This window comes from Apodemus sylvaticus, chromosome 14, assembly GCF_947179515.1.
Source record: "Apodemus sylvaticus chromosome 14, mApoSyl1.1, whole genome shotgun sequence".
NCBI classification, from domain to species: Eukaryota; Metazoa; Chordata; class Mammalia; order Rodentia; family Muridae; genus Apodemus; species Apodemus sylvaticus.
In genome coordinates, this window is record NC_067485.1 from 75,818,372 (window position 1) to 75,838,228 (window position 19,857).

The following is a 19,857-nucleotide window of genomic DNA, read 5'->3' on the forward strand; positions in this document are numbered from 1 at the left end:
CTAAGAATTTGTAAGACAGTTGGAAATTTATGACAAAATGAGATTAGTAAGCCATGAGATTAGTAAGATTATGGAAAATTTGTGTAAAAATGAATGTATGTGTTGTGTGTGTGCACATGTGTGTGTTTGTGTGTGTATGGAGACCAAAGAACAATCACAGGCATCATCATTTAGTATGCTATGCATCTCTTTTGAACTAGGGTCTCCTGGAACTTGCAATGTAGGATAGACTGGTTGGCTGGCAAGTCCTAGAATCCACATATCTCCATTTCTTCCTTGTACCATCATAGTTACTTCTTTTATAAACGTAAGATTCCCAGGATCAAACTCAGATCCTCCAGGTTTCAGGGCAAACACTTTGATAACTGATTCATTCCCCCAGCAGGGAGACTCATTCATTTGACATGTGTTACATAATCAGTCGCAGTGTTGGCTGTGGAATAAATGCAGGAGGACAGCAATATTAAATAGCAGGGAGAGACCTGCTCTTCCTCTGTGGAGTCTTACAATTATATGTCAATCACGGTTCCCTGACCACTGGGTCACTGGTAGCAAGAAGCCAATCTGAGCTGGGAACATATCCTGATGCTTTAGCTTTTATTAATGATTTTTATCTGGAATCTTTAGTTATAAGCTAAGTTCCTAGAAGACAAGGGTGAAATATTCTCTGAGTCATGTTTCAAGCCTTCAATAAAACATCATGTCCACCGCAGATGCTCAGTGTGTGTTTATCACAGTGACTGAAAGATAAAGAGCTGAGAAGATGCAGGCATGGGAACAGCAGAGAGAGGCCCAGACAGCGAAAAATACTGAAAACAAACAGAAATTACATCAGAATGGGCAAATTTCTGATATTTGTTGCCCTGCCTATTTGCTGAGGCCCATTTAAACAGTTTGTAGATAAGAAGCCAGTATCTAGACAATTCCCTCTGTGTTCAGAAAAGTCATTGGTTGAGAATGAAATATTTAAAGACACCCTAAATTTTGCATATATGGCTTTCTGGTTGAGCTTCTAAAGCAAAGATCTCACTGTTCTTTTCTTAGCTCAAGGGAGAGAGGCTCGTTCCTCCCTCCCACTATTAATTAAGAGTCAACAAGTCAATGGCCACTTGTGTTGGATTCTGTGTAGGTTAGCTGAAAACATCCAGCATGTTTTAAGTTGCTTCATTCAGATATAGACAAATTATCAATTTATGTTTTTTAGAGTAAAAATAAGGACCTATATGTCTTCTTGAGAAATGTCAGAAATAGCTAAGACCCACATGTATCCCCTCTGGAGACCACTAAAAACACTCCTCAAGCAGCCGGGCAGTGGTGGCACACGCCTGTAATCCCAGCACTCTGGGAGGCAGAGGCAGGCGGATTTCTGAGTTCGAGGCTAGCCTGGTCTACAGAGTGAGTTCCAGGACAGCCAAGGCTATTCAGAGAAACCCTGTCTTTAAAATACCAAATCCAAAAAAACAAAACAAAACAAAAAAAAAACACTTCTCAAAATAGCGACTGGGTCTTTAATAACATAACTTGTTCTAAACTGCAGATATTTATAAATAATTTTCTGCTAGTAATAAATGCATCTTCATTATAATAATAATAGAAAAATAACCTGTTATTGACAGAATTTTATAGATTAAAAAAGTCAAATGGGTCTTTATGGATCATCTATTATTATGGTGGGAACAAGTGAAAGAAAGGCTTTTCTCCTTTTATGGGAGAGCAAGTTTAAGTGAACATAACTGTAAATTATTTTGAAAGACAAAGTACAATAACAAATGTAATACAGCCCATGTGGACTTTTTCTCCATAAACATGATACTTGGGATTCTAGGTATTTTTGTTACAAAGCGCTGTGAAGGCAATTATAGTAATGGAGAGATTTTCAGATGTGACACTGATGACAGAGATTTGGCTAACTTTTCTGAGATAAGCCGTGTAAGAAATAGGTTTGCAGTATTTTTACTTTTCGATATACAACGTAGAAAATTCCTATTGATTTCCATGTTGCTATGGACTTACCTCTGTGAATCTCTGAGAGTGGCCCAGTCCAGAAAATAGCATAGCAATACCAACACACACACACACACACACACACACACACACACACACACACACACATTCATACAACTTGGGCATACATCTGAGTAAAGCAATAGAAAGATTTTTATTTGTATAGTGCTCTCTCTCTCTCTCTCTCTCTCTCTCTCTCTCTGTATGTGTGTGTGTGTGTATACCTATGTGTGTATGTCTGTGTGTGTGTGTCTGTGTGTGTGTGTTTTACTGACTTGAACATCATTCTGTAGAGCCTTGGGATTCCTAGATTTTCTTTATTATAAGATGAGACAGGGAAAGAAAAATTCATTACAAATCAAATCTCCCTCTGGTGTTCTCCGGATATTAAAGAAAAGGGAAGCCCCCATGCGTCCTATGAAAGACATGCTGGTTTAAATGAAAAAGCACATGCCCTGTTTATACCATGTAGACTGAGGCACGCAAACATTTACTGACAAATGTGAGGGAGACTCTGCTGTGTCTCCTTCCTCATGAGACAGCACCATAAGCAGTTTTACAGGAAGCATATTTATCCAGGGGCATAAATGGCCTCAAGGCTCTCCTCAGTTTTCACAACTGCTCCTCGAATATTTTGGAAAACTTCAGACTGTGTTGTTGTGGCAAAGTTGAAAGGCAAAGTTTACCTTCAGCAAAGAGTTACGCTGTGGGCTGGAATCTATACAGGAATGTTTCAGAATTTATGTTGTAGCAAGTCCTTGGCAGTACATTGTGCAGTGTGTGTGTGTTTGGAATGAGTGCTAATGCAGGTGTTTGGAGAACACTATGTGCCCCAACTCAGAATTAAGTAACTGTAGCCTGCTGGCATAGATCATTTAAATTCTGAGTGGTGTTTTAAAATTTAGATGATGACTGTTGCTTGGGAAAGAAGCAATAACATTGAAGCCTACATACACAATAGTTCTTGGTGCAAAAGTTAGAAATCAGATCTCAAAGGGCAGAGAAGACAAGAAAAAATATGCCATGCCACTCACCAAACAATATTTTTTTCTTATTTCATTAAGAAATTTTCAACAAATGTTTCTTGACCCTGTCAGAAAAATGATAAACAGTATTTTTAAAGTCATAATCAAGTAAGCTGGAGGGACCTGTGAAATAATGTCTGCTATAAATGAAGATGTACTAGTGATACAGGATGAGATAGTATATAGAGAGTCATTTAATTCTACCTTAGAGTTCAGAGAAGCAGTTCTGTCTCTCTGTCTCTCTGTCTCTTTCTCTTTCTGTGTGTGTGTGTTTGTGTGTGTGTGTGTGTGTGTGTATGTGCATGTGTGTGTAAGGAACTTGCTTGTCTAGTTGTAACCCACTATTTGTTGGCATTCTTGTATTCCTATCAGTGAGTTAGGTAATTCTTTACATTTTCTTCATGAAATTTCTTTATCAAATACATAATTTTCAAACACATTTGATTGGTCTGTAGTGTATCTCTTGATTTATTTCATAGTGCTTTAAAAAAAAAACAGTTTGTGTGGAATAGAGTCTCAGTAAGCATCTTATTCTTTGATGATGTGTGCTTATTTTTAATCAGAGCTAACTGCTTAAACCCAAAGTCACAAAAATTTTTTTCTGTGAGGTTTTGAGTTTATGATTTTACATTTATTAAAAGCTACATTTTGAGGTGACCCATTATAAATGTCAAATTTCATAAGTAGTGAAAAATGTAGACCAATATTTTTCTTCTGTACATTGATAGTCAATTTTAGCAGTACCATTTAACAGAAGGCTGCCTTATAGCTTCACTGCATCTTTTTATGTGGCTGCCAATGCCACTTCTCTCTATAAACATTCATCTATTTCTTTATTGTCTACTTCTTTTCTATAGTCTGTGTTCTTCCTGATCTCAAGTATCTCTTGACACCAGCCCTCTGTATGAATTACAGTAGCTTAAGTCCGTCTTGAAGTTAGGCTGTTGTTCCTATGAGATCATTCTCAAAACTCTTTACAGCTTTTTTTTTTAAGTCACTTGTACCTACTTGTCAAATTCCAAAAGTCCCCTGGAATTTTCACTGAGATGGTTCTGAGTTAACAGCTCAAATTTTGAATGATAACACCATGTATCACATATAATTGAATTCATATTTATAATGATGTTTTGTATGGATGTTTCCTGAGATGTTCAACCAGCACCTGACCAATACAGATGCAGTTATTCCAAGACAATCTTCTCATTGAGCCTGGGGACCCCAATGGAAGAGCTATGGAAAGGCCTGAAGGAGCTGAAGGGGATTGCAACCCCAAAGAAATAATAATATCAATTAACCAGACCACCTAGAGATCCCAGAGACTAAACCACCAACCAAAGAGTATACATGGAGGGATCCATGGCTCCAGATACATATGCAGCAGAGGATGGCCTTATCTGATATCAATAGGAATAGAGGTTCTTGGTCCTGTGGGGGTTTGCTGCCTCAGCATAGGGGGATGCTAGAGCCGTGAGACTGGAATGGGTGAGTGGATAGAAGGCCACCTTCATAGAAGAAAAAGGAGGGGCTAAGAGGTGGGATGGGTTGGGGGTATTGTGGAGGGGTAACCTGGAAGGAGGATATCATTTGAAATGTAAATGAATAAAAGTATTAATAAAAATAAAACCCTAAAACTCCAAATACCCAAGATACAACTTACAGACCACATGAAGCAGAAGAAGCAAGAACAAAGTGTGGGTCCTTCTAGAAAGTGAAACAAAATACTCACAGGATCAAATATGGGGACAAAATACAGAACAGATATAGAAGAAAAGGCCATCCAGAGACTGTCCCACCTGGGGATTCATCCCAGATACAGTCTCCACACAACAATGCTATTGTGGATGCTAAGAAAGACTTTCTGAAAGTAGCCTCGTAAAGCTGTCTCCTGAGAGGCCCTGCTGGAGCCTTATAAATAGAGAGTTGGATGCTAGCAGCCAACCATTGGACTGTTTGAGGAGTTCCCAATGGAGGAGTTAGAGAAAGGACCGAAGGAGCTGAAGGAGTTTGCAACCCCATAGGAAGAACAATGATATCAACCAACCAGAACACACCCCCCCACCCAGAGCTCTTAGGGACTAAGCCACAAACCAAGAAGTACACATGGAGGGACCCATGACTCCAGCTGCTTATGAAACAGAGGACAGCCTTGTTAGGCATCAATGGGAAGAGAGGTCCTTGGTCCTATGCAGGATCGATAGGTGCCCCAGCGGGAATTGAGGGCAGGGAAGCAGGAGATGGTGGGTGGGTAGAGGAACACCCTCATAGAAGCAGAGCGAGGGGTTTTGAGATAAGAGGTTTATGGGAGGGGGTAAACCAATATAAGGGGAAAACACTTGAAATGTAAATAAATTTAAAAATAAATTAAAGACTAAAAAATAAAAAAGACATTTTGAAATTACATAAATAAATAAAACTTTATATAAATTGACAATGTATAAAGGGCCATGACCATATCATGATGATCTTTAATCCCTGATCTTTAAGAAAATGCCTGGATACCCAACAATGAGCCATTAACACTCATATATTCTGAATTATTCTGGTTCTTGAGTAAATATTTTGGGGGTAGTAATATATTTCCCTTTTAAACTCAGATATTTCACTTATCCATATTAAGAACAAAAGCCTGCGTCAGTAATTGACCATATTTTTATTCAAAAATCCTGAAAGCTGTTCAAGGCACAAATTCTTTGACATTAAAACTCACAGTTTTGCTGTTCTTGTCATCTCTTTTGGCTTCTAATTGGTATTCACTTGATTTATAAATCCCGTTGGCATTCTTCTTCTTATAAAGGTACTTTGTCTATCTAAATTAAATCTCATTCACTTGATTTTCTTTTACATCTTAAACTCTCCAGATCCATCTGCAATTTCTCTGTTTATAACTTTCTGTTCTTGAGTATGTAATCTCCTCATTTGCAATCATCTCCAGGGTTACCTCAAGCCTGTTTCCTTCCTCTTAACATGCATGTGCTGGAAGGATATTGACCACAGGATTAGTTACCTTTTAAAATCTCCTCTCAATTTTTGGTTGCTCCCGAGTGTTTTCACCAGGACTCACTATTTCAGCTTCAAAACACGGTTAATTCTATGGTTACAACAAAGTCTAACACAAAAAGTTTGTTTGTGTTCCAGAAAGAAGGTGATTAATTCAGCTCAAGTTCAGCCATATCTGAGATAATGTCAGGGGTCATCTCAGCCTGGAAGAGACTTCTTTTCTGTGGGATGATTCATTGAATCCTCACAGTAACAGTTATATATTAACACATTAATAAAGTTTTCAAATAATGAATGTGTACACAGTCCTAAGAGATTTCTTTGCATATATACAGTTTGAAAATATTTCTTTTTTTTAAAATATTTTTATTTTCTATATTCTTTGTTTACATTCCAAATGATTTCCCCTTTCCCGGGTCCCCACTCCCCATATGTCCCATAAACCTTCTTCTCTCCATCCATTCTCCAATCACCTCCCTCCTTTTTTTCTCTGTCCTGAAAATATTTCTATTACAAGATCAATGAGTTCCAAAGTTGTTCTTGGGTAATATCACATCTAATCCTGACATTGTTTTAGCTATAAAACTAGATGAACTCTCTGTTTATAGAGATTATAGCCTTTTGTAACTAGACAGATAATGAGAGGTGTAAATAGGTAGTAACAACACTATGTGGTAATATGACTTTCTCATATAGCAGATTCACTCATGAATCATAAAACAATTATTGAGCACTATCAGAATGTGGTTTTATCAGGCACAATAGAAATACAGCATTGAACACAAAGTCAAAGTTTATTTTTCAAAATAAAGTGCATGGCAATTCTTGGGCAGTGCAGTAGTTTTCATGAGTTTAGGGACATCTATTGCCATCTGTTAACACAAGGCAGGTAAAAGCTATAAAGAGAAACATGCACACCAACCTAGCCACAAACCCTTCATCTACAATGGTCTCCTGCTTCTAAGATATGTTAGAGCAATGGTGGCCCAAAGCTTGTGGAAGTAACCAACCAATAACTGATTTGGCTAAATACCCAGTCCATGAGAGTCCTGTGCAAACCATACCCAACCAACACTGTTCGGGTAATCAATAATATATGACCAGGTAGCCCAGGCACCCAGGGTGAAACCAAATACTATGGGTCTAAAAAAAAAAAAGTATCATAGTAGCAAAATGGCTCAGGGACTACCAAGGAAGAGGATGTAAAAAGAGTGTAAGAACCATAGGGGATGGAAAATACCAGGACCACAAGGCCCTCCAAATCAATAGAATCTAGCATATATGAACTCACAGAGAATGAGGCAGCATGCACAGGGTCTGATTCTCTCTCCATCGGGTCCTTTGTGTAGACATTATAGCTTCCAGTTATTTCTTAAATGGGATTCCTGAGTGTGCAAATGAATGTGGGTCTGTTCCTTGTGCCTTCTTCTGCACTCTTTTCTTCTGTTTTTTTTTTTTTTTTGTTGTTGTTCTTTTGACCAATTCCTATGTGTTCCTTTTTTATTGGATTATATTATATTTTATTACTGTTCCATAGAAATCTGTTTATTTTCTAATGAGAGACAGAAGCAGGTTACTTTCAGATGGGAGGAAATGTGGGGTAGAAATGGGAGGAACAATGGAAGGGGAAACGGTAATCAGGATATATTCTGTGAGAAGAAAAATCTATTATCAATAGAAGGAAAAAAAGCTTTAAAATAAAGAGTCTGGAGAGATGGTTCATCTGTTAAAGGCTGACTCACAACATAAAAATGAGGGCCAAATTTAAAGCTAATTGCTGTTAATAGAATTTGATGTGATTTTATGCATTGGCTTTTATATATATAGTAGAAGAGAATACTACACAGTGAAGTTCCTTTCTTGGGGGAACAAAGATAGACATCAGAGAAAGGAATCATACAAGAAAGGTGGAGGAATGAAATAATCATTGTTCAATAGTTCTAGGATTTCCTCAGTAATGAAGACTTATCTTGTTTATCAAAACAGATGAGCTTATCAAAAGTAGGATCTTTCAACCTTCTGGGTTTTCAAAAGGAAAGTTGAAGATTAGGTGGCCATAAAGAATTAAGTTTCTAGGAAATAGCTTGCAAAATCACCAGGCAGAGGAATGAAGGAAAACACATCAGCTCTAGCCCTGATGAAGCACATCCAAAGGTTCAGATCTATGCCAGGTCATCAGAAATCCTAACATCAACTACCCGTTCTCACAGGCTTTCCTATAATAGTCATGGATTGAGATGCACCACAAAGCATCTTCGAGAAAAAGTACTTAAGTACAAATACAAGAAACAGTAATAGGAAAAGTATCAGTATGAAGCAGCTACTAATTGGCAACTATAATAAATATTAGTTACAAATCCTTCATCTGATTTCTGAAAAATATTCCCAATACAATTCATGTTAATATCCGTTTCCCAATCATGATGTTTGCACCTCAACTGAAAGTTGTAAGCCATAATTTAGACAAAATTAAATAATATGGATTAGTAATCCACCCTATGAAGCAATAGTATATTATTAAAAATGTTGGGATTAGATAGTGAAATTAAAAAACTTGTAATTAATCTACTGAAAACTCTAGTGGAAAATGCAAGGGTAAAAGGTATTTTTATGGTTCTCACACAAAATGTCTCCTTCAAGCTCCTGTGTTAGAAAATTTGGCTCTAGCTTATAACATTGCTTTGAGTGGTAAGGAGACTTTTTAGATGCCTAACTGGCAGATATTGGGCCACAGGGACAGTGTAGAGTGTTACAGGCTGGTCTGGTACCTGTTTGAGCTCTCTGCTTTTTGAAGTGTTGTAATATGTATGGCCAAGCTGTACTGTATCTTCCAACACCAAAGAAAGAATGGTTGTTTCCTTTTCTACCTCATTATGAAATTGGGGAGCCAAAAATGCACCCTTCCTTTATGTTATGTATTAGGCATTTGGTCAGAGTGACAAAGCAATGATCAATACATATTCTAAAAGCAAAAACTGCAGGTATAAATGAACAGAAATTAAATTAGGACATCACAAATTAAAAAAAATAAGAGGGCACAAATAATTAATGCTTTTGATCACTCATTGCTAGACTATGAATGTCCGGTGGCCTGGAAGATAGGTTAATTGACAATGTCCATACTGATATTCAAAGAGAAAACAGAATAGAAGAAAAATACAGAATGAACAAGAAGGGTAGAAGAATTCCAAAAGTTTGTTATGTCCATGAAATAACAGTAGAGAAAGAAGGGGGGGGGGATGGACATTAAAAAGCATTCTAAGTAGTAATAGCCAAACATGTTTCAAAATTATTAATAAACAACAAACCATAGATCCAGGAATTTCAGAGTACTGCAAGTAGCATAAATACTCCAAGCTTCTAGTCTTTGGCATTTATACTATAGCAACAGGTTATAGAAGAAATTGCAGAAAAAATAATTAGATCCAAAATCTAATAGGTTTGTTTATGATAAAAACTTAAGTAAACACAAATATTGTGGCATTTTCTCACCTGAAGCATGATGTTTAAAATGAGTTATGGATAACTCTGTGCTTGATAGTGAGACAACTGCTTCAGTAATCGAAAAAGGAAAACAGACATTGTGCTCCATCACCACTCCTACACAATTGTACAGCAGAAATCCATGCTAATGCAATAGGCAAGAAAAAAAGCATTGAAATGTACAATCCCACATTTATGGCACAGGGAACGCTGCAGAAGAGGGTAGAGAGATGATAAGAGCCAGGGGGTCATGGAATTTGCTATGAGATACTATAAAACAACTGCTAACCTACTGCAAGAGAGGGAGAAGAAATCAGAGACATCTAATCAAGCCAGAAATCCAGTTATCAAAAAAGGGCATAGGGAACAGTGCATAGCACAACAAACAGAGCCCAAGAGACAATTGTTGACCTGGTCCCTTCTTATCTTTAATAGATGATACCAGTTTCTGGCTAATGCAACAGGGGCTTCATTCATTGCTGGTGGTATCATAAAATGACACAACTCTGTTGGAAGAGATTTTGAAAAATTGCCACTGATTTATTTATTTAATTTTTTTCCCTGGGAGATAGTTCTTATTTTATTTTATTTTTTTAACTTTTTTATTTTCAATATTCTTTCTTTACATTCAAAATGATTTTCTCTTTCCCGGTTCTCCCCTCCCCATAAGTTTTCTAAGCCCTCTTCCCTCTGCCCATTCTCCTATCACCCTCTCCTACTTCTCTGTCTTGGTGCTCCCCTACAATGCTGGAACATGCCTTTTCAGGATCAGGGACCTCTCCTTCCTTCTTCTTGGGAGTCATTTGATATGTGAATTGTGTCTTGGATATTCAGAGTTTCTGAGCTAATATCCACTTATCAGTGACTGTATTCCAAGTGTGTTCTTTTGTGATTGGGTTACCTCACTTAGGAAGATATTTTCCAGATCCAACCATTTGCCTAAGAATTTCATGAATTCATTGTTTTTAATTGCAGAGTAGTATTCCATTGTGTAAATATACCACAATTTCTGCATCCATTCCTCCATCTACTTTATGTCATGATTGCAGCCCCTACTCCCCACTCCCCCTCAAACAGCTCTTCCCCCACCTCTGGAAGAGTAGCAAGTGCTTATAACTGTTGGGCCATCATTCCTGACTCCTTCTATTGAGATGTAAATCTCATGGGTACTATTTATTACCATTATTAATCCATTAGCATGGATTTCTGCTGTACAATTGTGTAGGAGGTAGTGATGGAGCACAATGTCTGTTTTCTTTTTTCGATTACTGAAACAGTTGTCTCACTATCAAGCACGGAGTTATCCATAACTCATTTTAAACATCATGCTTCAGGTGAGAAAATGCCACAATATTTGTGTTTACTTAAGTTTTTATCATACAAAACTATTAGATTTTGGATCTAATTTTTTTCTGCTATTTGTTACCCAAAAATTGGTGTCTGTAGCCTTTTTTGGTTGTTCTACCTTCTAAACGAACAGTGAATGCAACTGTTCTTGACCTGCTAGCATTACCAGAGTGTCTCTGTGGCTAATTTTCCTCCATTAATTCCACCTAGTCTCTAGTCATTAATAGACTTGCTAGAGAATTTGAGTAATACCTGGCCAAGTTTAATATCTTTTCATTATAACTGCTAGTTTTATTCTGCTCACTATTCTGTTTACATTTTAATGTACAAATTCCATGACAAAAGACTGATCTCTTAAGTCTTCATTTCTATATCCTTAGTACAGCATATGTAATATGTGATATGAATTAGATTGATCATGCATGAATATTAATAATTACATAAGTTAGTATGATACAAGGTTTTTTATTCTATTTATGAAATAATTTATGTGTTTTTTGGTTTAAGAAATCTTTTAGAAAGTTGATACAGTGTCAAAAAATCATGACCATGACATTTATGAAGATTTGTAGATGTGTGTTTAGCAAAAGGAAGCATCACATCTGATATTGAGAAGAAACAGGCTCAGAGACTGGTAAAGGAACTTATTTTTTGTACCAAAATTGTTAACAATGATGTTATATGTAAAATATGTGATTTGTCAATTTATGTAATTTTTATGGGTACTATATGTTGACTACTAGAATTGAGGGGTGCCTCCAAAGGTTTATAGTCTAATAATCACAGTTTAACTTAATATGAAGTTTGTTAAGATACTTGAACTTACCTTTAGGTTTGAATGTTTGCTGTCCTTCATTAATACTCAACTGAGCTACACTGATCACAGTGGTTGTAGTCAAGAGCAGAAAATACCAGTGGTGTTGAGTAAAGAAAAAACTATGGCATGAAATAAACTTGTATGGTTAAAGGTCTCCCTGAAAAAGGTTGTTTTGTGGAAGTTTGAGAGACAAGTCGGGATTGATCACACAGGGAATGAAGCTCCTATAGAGGAGAAGTAGTTGACAGGTGTGGAGATACTTGACAAGGAGCAGAAGGAGAGAGCACATTTGGAAACTCTCATATAACTGAACTGTGACAGAAGCCAAGAGCATTGGGAAGGGAAGGTTGAAGATGCATAGCAGAATGACATTGAGCTACCAGTCCTCACCAGAGCACACAAAAATAAAGCATTCACGGCACCGTGTGATTTGGTATTGGGGAACTAATTATTGACTCCCTTCCCTGTGTATTAGCACTCTCACTGATGACATGTTTAAGGGAGGAGTGTGACGTCTTTGAAAGTGGGCCAGGCAGATTGAACAAAATGAAAGTGATTACTGAAACATTTCTGGATTCAGTTCACAGTTTGAATCTTTTACATCTGTGCCTCCAACTGATTCATTTTCGAAATGGTTTTGAGAGGGTAAAATAATGACTGGCTTATAGAATTTTCATAGTCGAAGGACTTGTTGTAAAAGTGGAAACAAGTCAAGTTTGTAGCGTGGCTGATCACATGTCACATGGTGATAACTTTCTCTAAGTAAAAAGGACATGGAAAAAAGTTCCTGGTTGCTTTGTAGGTGATATAAAAAAATCTGGAATTAAACCATTCGTCATTTGCTCTGAGTACCCCTGAGTTACTGTAGCCCTGCGTTACATCACGTGTGCTGAGTATGTGGTGTTTGTAAACTCACCAACTCCAAATTAGTGAGTTATTTTCATTGCCTTCTTCTAGAATGGAGAAGTAAGCATAGTTGAAGTCATTCCTGGATTGAGAATGTAAGATGAAAGCATTTTTTAATATAATATTCTAGAAAAAGTCCCCACAGCATTGATATTTCCCATATCAATATGCATGTAATACCATTATTGAAAAATATGGATATACCAGAGGCCAAATTCAATTTTGTGCTGTCCTAACATTCCACATACAGAACAATTAAGAAACAAAATTTCAAAGGAACGGTCACATTCCTTTCAGCATCTCTCTCTTTCATGGACTGCCTTTCTTTCTGAGATCTACCCTTTTCCACATTGACTGATGTCCTATTGATTGTTTCCTGGCTAGATTTTTGTCAAGTCAACACAATTGTTCTAGAGACATTCCAAAAGATGTAATCTGAATTGAATAACCGCCCCTATCAGACTGTTCTATGGACAAGTCTGTTGGACTTTTCTTGAGTTGTGATTGGCATGGGAAGGCTCAGTCCACTGTGGGTAGTGCCACTCCTGGACAGGTAGTCCGAAATTATGTAAGAAAGCAGGCTGATGACACCAGACAAGCAAGCCAGTAAGCAGCTTTCCCCATGGTTTCTGCTTCAACTTATGTCTCTGGGTTCCTGCCTTGAGCTTTATCCTAAATATCCTTCATGCAGGACTTTGATGTGGAAGTATGAGCCAAATAGCCTGTATTTGATATAAGTCAACACACATTCATCAAACCAGGATTAACTTCCAGAGAAGCAGGGTATGGACTGACTTTGTGTCTAGGACAAAGAATAAAGTGATTGGTGAGTGGTGAACTCACCTCTGCCACCACTCACTGGTGTCCACCACCTGCTGGATGCAAGTGACCCACAGAGTAGTGTCCAGTTTTCTGGTGCGGACACATTTGCTTCGTGCATTTCTGGCTAGTCTTCATGTTATCACTTTAGGGCAATAAGGACATGCTCCCCAAGGTGCTTACCTTCCCCCCAAATGCATTCATTACTGTAAACCACACTTCTTCACTGAGCTGGAGATAGTTGAGTGGAAGCACAGTGTATATAAGATCAGCTGAATGTAGACTTTCACTTCTGATAAATATGGCGGTCCATGCTAGTCATGTTCTCCTACATGAATACATGATTATGAACAGAACTAAAACAGAAGTTTTCAGTTTACACTATATTTTCTGTGAGTTCTGTGTATGTTATTATGTTTACCCCTCAGAGTATAGACTAAAGGGCTACAGGTATATTTTAGGTGCCACAACTTATTACTGGGACCTTAAAGTTTGAACCATCTTAAGGTTCTGCCACTGATAAAGAGAACATGCAAAATTTTAATCTAGATTGTTTCCGTTCCTAAATTGACAATTGATCTGTCTTTTCCTCTCTTTTACGAGAAACCTCCTTCACTGAAACACTCATGAATGATGGCCACCTTGACATCAAACACCTAGTGAATCTGTGGTGAAATCCATAAGAGAGTGACTTCTTTCAGTGTGGATTGTTGCTGGTGAAATTTGTAGAACATTTTGCCAATTGATTCCACTATTGTTGTCTATTCCAATATCCTTATTTTCCTTTCTCTTCCTGTTTTACTCCTTGTTAATTCTCAATTACACATATTTTCATTTTCAGTAAAGCTCAGGGGTAAATCTTTCTAGTCCATATGGTCATATCATCATTTCTTCAGTGAATGCTTATCTAGAAGGCTACTACATGCATGCATTCCCTTCAATGTTAGCAACTAGGCAGAGGACACAACATTGCAGTAATCTGATTATTAATCCAAGTGTGAATCATTGGTTGATTTTTTTTATTGCTGTTGTTTTGTTGGGGAGAGGACAATTCAACCACCCTATTTAAAATAGAGACCACAGAATTTCACAGTATCAGATATTATTTCTTACCATGACTACTCACATCTCTTCATGAGGAATGTTTCTATATTAATTCTATCTAATGTTTCCTGCTATTGGAACTTCTTTCTGGATTCACCATATCTGTGTTTGTCCATTGCTCTGTGCATGTTTTGCTTCTGAAGAATCCAGGCTGTTGAGCTAATCCCAATTCTCTATTCATTAGTTGTTTATGACACTTGACTCTAGACCCCCATTTCCTGGAGTAATCAATGCAAATTGGAATGCCCAATCATTATTCTGCTGTATCTCAGATTTGAGTTTTCATTAGTTCCTTCCTGAGTTTCTCATTAGTGTTAAGTATATGGTCTTCCAGTTCTAAAACATTACACGCCTTTGATATTCTTATTGGAGCAGATTATTGTTGTAGGATGTCATCAGCACATGGAATTGGAAGATTATGCTGTTTCCTCCATTAAACTACTTCATCTGGACTCATTCAATAACTTTGCCTCAGGTTCGTCTTTTATGAATAAAACCAATAAACTGAAAATAGTCCATATCTAAAAATTCAGATATTCTAAGCTTTGTTACTAACTTAATTTATTAAAAGTGTTTGACAGTGTACCAGTTTAGTTATCTCTTTCTTTTAAAGATGACACAGCTACTTCTGTGTTTGGTAGGAAGCAGGCAGGGCTTTGCTATGAAATTAGGATAGCCTGGAACTCTTGGCTTCATCATCCAAAGATCTGGAAATGTAAGAAGAGCCACCACATTTTATTCTACCCCTTGTGTTGCTTTGTGATAATTACATGATAGTAAGAACAGGCACATATTTTTTGTTGCTGCTGCTGCATCCTCAATTAATTCCTGTGATTATCCTGAAGTTTTTCTAGAAAGATAGAGAAGGATAAAATATATCAGTATGAATATACTTAAGTATATCTAACCCTCATGAATAAATATAGCCTTATTTAAAATGTACATCAGTTAGTCTTGGGTAATTTTTCTGTACCATATCAAAGATTTGTGAAAACATATCACAGTTTGTTGTAGAGGTGTACTTAAAAAGGTATTGTATAGCATCCAATGCAAGGCATAAATTGGTAAGAGAAGCACATCCTGAGTGATGTCAACTTTCAGATCCACAAAATTTTTGAACATTCTGTCTATGGCATGTTGTATTTTCCTCCTTTTATTTCCCCATTCTTAGCTCGTAGACCTCCACCCATTCAGTAATTTTGCTATACCTTTATCAGAGTCCCTTGAGGGAAATGGAGGATGAAAAGAGGAATAGACCTTGGGGAGAGGCAAGGTGTGTTTGTGTAGAACTGGGAGAAATGAATGGAGGGGAAAATGTGGCTGGAATGTATTAAAATTATATTTTAAATGTATATATATATTCATATATAGCATATTTTTATATTTAAACATATATGTATATACATATATATGTATATATATGTTTAAATATGAAAACATATATATGTTTAAATAAAGTTTTAGGAACTTTTTTCTAGTTTACAGCAACTTAAGAGCCTTACCACACTCAAGAGATTTGCATGTTAACAGGAATCAAATGCTTTGGGCTAAGAAATGACTCTTTCTCCTGTGCAATTTCAGGCATCAGTAAGCAGATGGGACATTTACTTGGGTGGCCTAAGGGACTTTTCTAAGCCTTTGGTCTCTCTCATGTGATATTTTGCTAAACCAATCTAAAAGATTATTTCAAACATTGATAATAAGACCATCATTCCTATCACATTTTTGACAGTAATATGTCAGTAGGTCCAGCAATTCACTCTCTAGTATAATCTTTGATTGCCTCAAATATCCAGGATAATGTAAACTGAAGTCCCAGATTAGCTATTTTCTGTGTCTCTTCCCCAGATTTATGCAGACACTGCAGTGTTGGATAATTGTATAGTGTCCCCAATATAAACTGAAGTGGAAGCATCCATGTTGTACAGAAGAGGATATAAACTTGGGGAGACAGAGGAAGTATAGGATTAATTTATAAAAATAAATGTCAAAGGCATGTTTGAAAGATCTCAACTTGATTGTTCATACTGATTTTCAGGTTCATTTGGACTGCCTCACTTATGTATGGTCCTGGCTTCCTTGAATCAGATAATAGTCTCATCTGTCACTTTCCTGTGACTTGGGTGGATAATAACTCTGAGTCATACTCCCTAGAGCGGAGTTAATTGATAACATTGAAGGTATTATTAGGAGATTCTTCCACTTCATGCCAGTCTACAGAGCAGCTGAGGACATGCAACAAAGGGAGGGAGAGCCAGAATACTAGTGATATCAAGACAGCTGTGTAGAACAGAGAAGCTGAACTTGCAGTTACAGAATAGCAGTCACTAGATTGATCACTGGTAAGAACCATCATTGTGGCTATCTGACCATAGTCTACTCTAATGTATAACCAGGAGAGATTATATAATTATAAATGCTAAAATAGGAACATGAGGTCTGCACTCATTCTTTGATAGTAATTGTTTGGGGTTGTCACTAATACTCTCAGTTAAAAAGAAAGCCTAATTCAGAGTTGTGTTCTAGATTATACTTCTACTTGACATTTATATAACCAATGGTGCTAGGTTCTATTCAATACTTTACAGTTTGACCTTTGACAAAGGTCAAAGCTACTATGGTTCTTGTGTTCTTCTGTTCAAAAACTTAATTAGAAAAATCTAATTCTAAAACATGTGTTTTTTCCCCGATTACCCAATACTTTTCAGGTCTAAATTTGATACTTGCCAATCACATCCATCATTTACCCCATGTCCATTTTCCTCTCCACTCGAGATTTTCCACTAAGACTTTTCCAAATTCTTTTGGAAATTTTTTAAAGCATAGAATAGTTTATTCCTGGCATGAGGAGGGGAGTTGAGAGGGTAGTAGAGGCAGAGAAAGGCAGAGGGAAGGAGAGAGTAGAGAAGCAGAGGCTGGCCATGACTACGTGGAGAGAGGGGGAAGGTAGGGGAGAAAGGGAAAGAGAGCTCCTTTGGGAATTTTTACCTTTCTCTCCCTTTGTTATTGTTCTAGATATATCTTCTTCTCATGCACTTTAATTATTCCATGTATCAGTCAGGTTACACCCCTTCTAGGAAGTCTCCGAAGATTACCCAACTTTTAAATAGTTCCACTACTTTGGAAGTTAGTACTATTGTGGTTAGTCAGAGAGCTAATCAACAGCTACCTTGTGTTGCATACTATTTTATTGGAAGTAATTTCCTCTTTTCTTTTTAAATATGTCACATGAATTATGCATATTTCCCCCAAAGGGCACAATGCAGAGAGATTAATGAAAAAGAGGTCTTGAATGAATGTTTGAAAACACATGACTCTTTAAATATGGCTAGAGTATAACCATTTGGTTTATGAAGGATACTGTTATGTGTTGGAATGCACTAATATTTTATACTGCTGTTTTACAGACCTATAATCTTGTTTCCTCAACAAGATTGTAGGTAGATCTCTGCTCTCTGTGCAATTGTATCATTAATGTATTTTTGTTATAGAAAATATTTGTAAAATGAGTTTTAATGTGTATGTAGTATATCCCTAAATACCGATATGTGCTATGTAAATATATGTATACTTGAAATCCTTTAATATCTATAATGATTAAATTGACTTCTTTACTTTTTCTAAAACATATGCAAATTAGAGGGTAGAATTGCATTAATGGAAATTTGTCTAGTTAATAATGAACAGAGTTTCTTAAGAAAAGTTATTTTTTTCTACATAAGTGTACTTGGCTGTCTGGAGATTATTTTTGTTGGTTCTAATTTGTCTAAGAGATATTGTGGAGGACTGTATAGGAAAAGGCCATAGACACTGTTATATATTCCACTTTGTTATCACCTTGTTTAAATTCACAATGATGTGTTTGATGTCTGCAATCAAATTACAAAACATTAGCTTTTAAAAAATATATTATTCTCAGGTTTCTATATATCTCCAGTACTTTGCATACCATGACGTTCCACTTATAATTTACTAATAAATAGAATGCAAAAGTACTTGATAAAAGAAAATTTATATAAGAGGTTTTTATACACTTAAACTTGGGAAACATTTTAATCAGTAGAAAATTGAGTATTGAGGGATTATATGAGTGAGGTCTGTGCTTTACATAATACATGTGTACATTAGGTTTGCTTGTTGACATGTTTTTGTTCAGCCTGTAGTTCTCTCTTGAAGCTTTTATGGATCCCTTTGGATTACATTTTAGAGCAGAACTATTCAAATGTATTTCAGGTAATCCTTACAAATTTTTTTTTTTTTCAGGTAATCCTTGTAAGCCAGAGAATTTATTTAAAACACAATACAGAATTACTACTGTACTATTTCCACTAGCACACAGATATGCTCTTTCTTTCTTTTCTTCCATTAAAAATAAACATTCTCTCATCTCTCCTTTGCTCTGGTAGCTACCAGTCCCTTTATCTCTTTTGAATCATAATTATTCATTGAAATACTATCTAAATTCACAGAGCTCAACTTTGTGATTTCTCTAAATATATTTTACATTAAAGTTCACGCACTCCATTGCACTTTCATGCCCAAGTCATGGTTGCCAATGATGCGTCTGGTTCCAGACACAGGGTTCACCTCTCACCTTCCATCTCTCTTGTTCTTTCAGTAGCGTTTACTCAAATAGATGTTCCTTTTTCCAAATCTACTTACTCAGTGCCTCAATACCTGAGTTCTACTCCTGCTTTGCTGATAGTATTAATACCATTGCTAGCCCTTCTCCTTTTCTTCCTCTTTATATATTTGTCCATACTGAATTGAGCGTTTCCTATTTGGCTAAACTGTCTGGACAATAAACTATCTCCCATTCTCTGCTCATTTCGGCTAAAGTCATCACCGTTGGGTCTTGGGAGACTCTTGTTTCCCTGGTGTCTGGGACCCTCCAATGGCTATCCCCAGTTCCTCATCCCTCTGCTCTTGATACTGTATTCATGTTCATACTTACATGGCAAACACTCTTCCAGGTATTCCATTTCTCCTGCTCCTGTGTTCCATTTTTCTTCATGACTGTTCCATACAGGGCTATACACTGTCCTACAACTTTTCATATTTTCTCACTTCTTTGAAAAGTTCATTCATTCTCACTATTAATGCATTGTGTTGATGATCTGTGTAGTATGCACTCCTAGTACAGGCTTCCTTCCTGGATGTTCTATGCTTAGAGCGAACTGTAAAACTGGCATTATTTTTTGCTGGAGATGCTGTCAGTGCTTCAGCATTCCTCTTCAGATCTTATCTCATAGCTAATGTTTGCTTTGCTTCTGATGGTTCTCTGGTATCTGTGACTTTTTTTTTGAGAGAACTGTCCTTGAGACTCTGGAGCCTTTCTTGCAATACAGAGGGCTA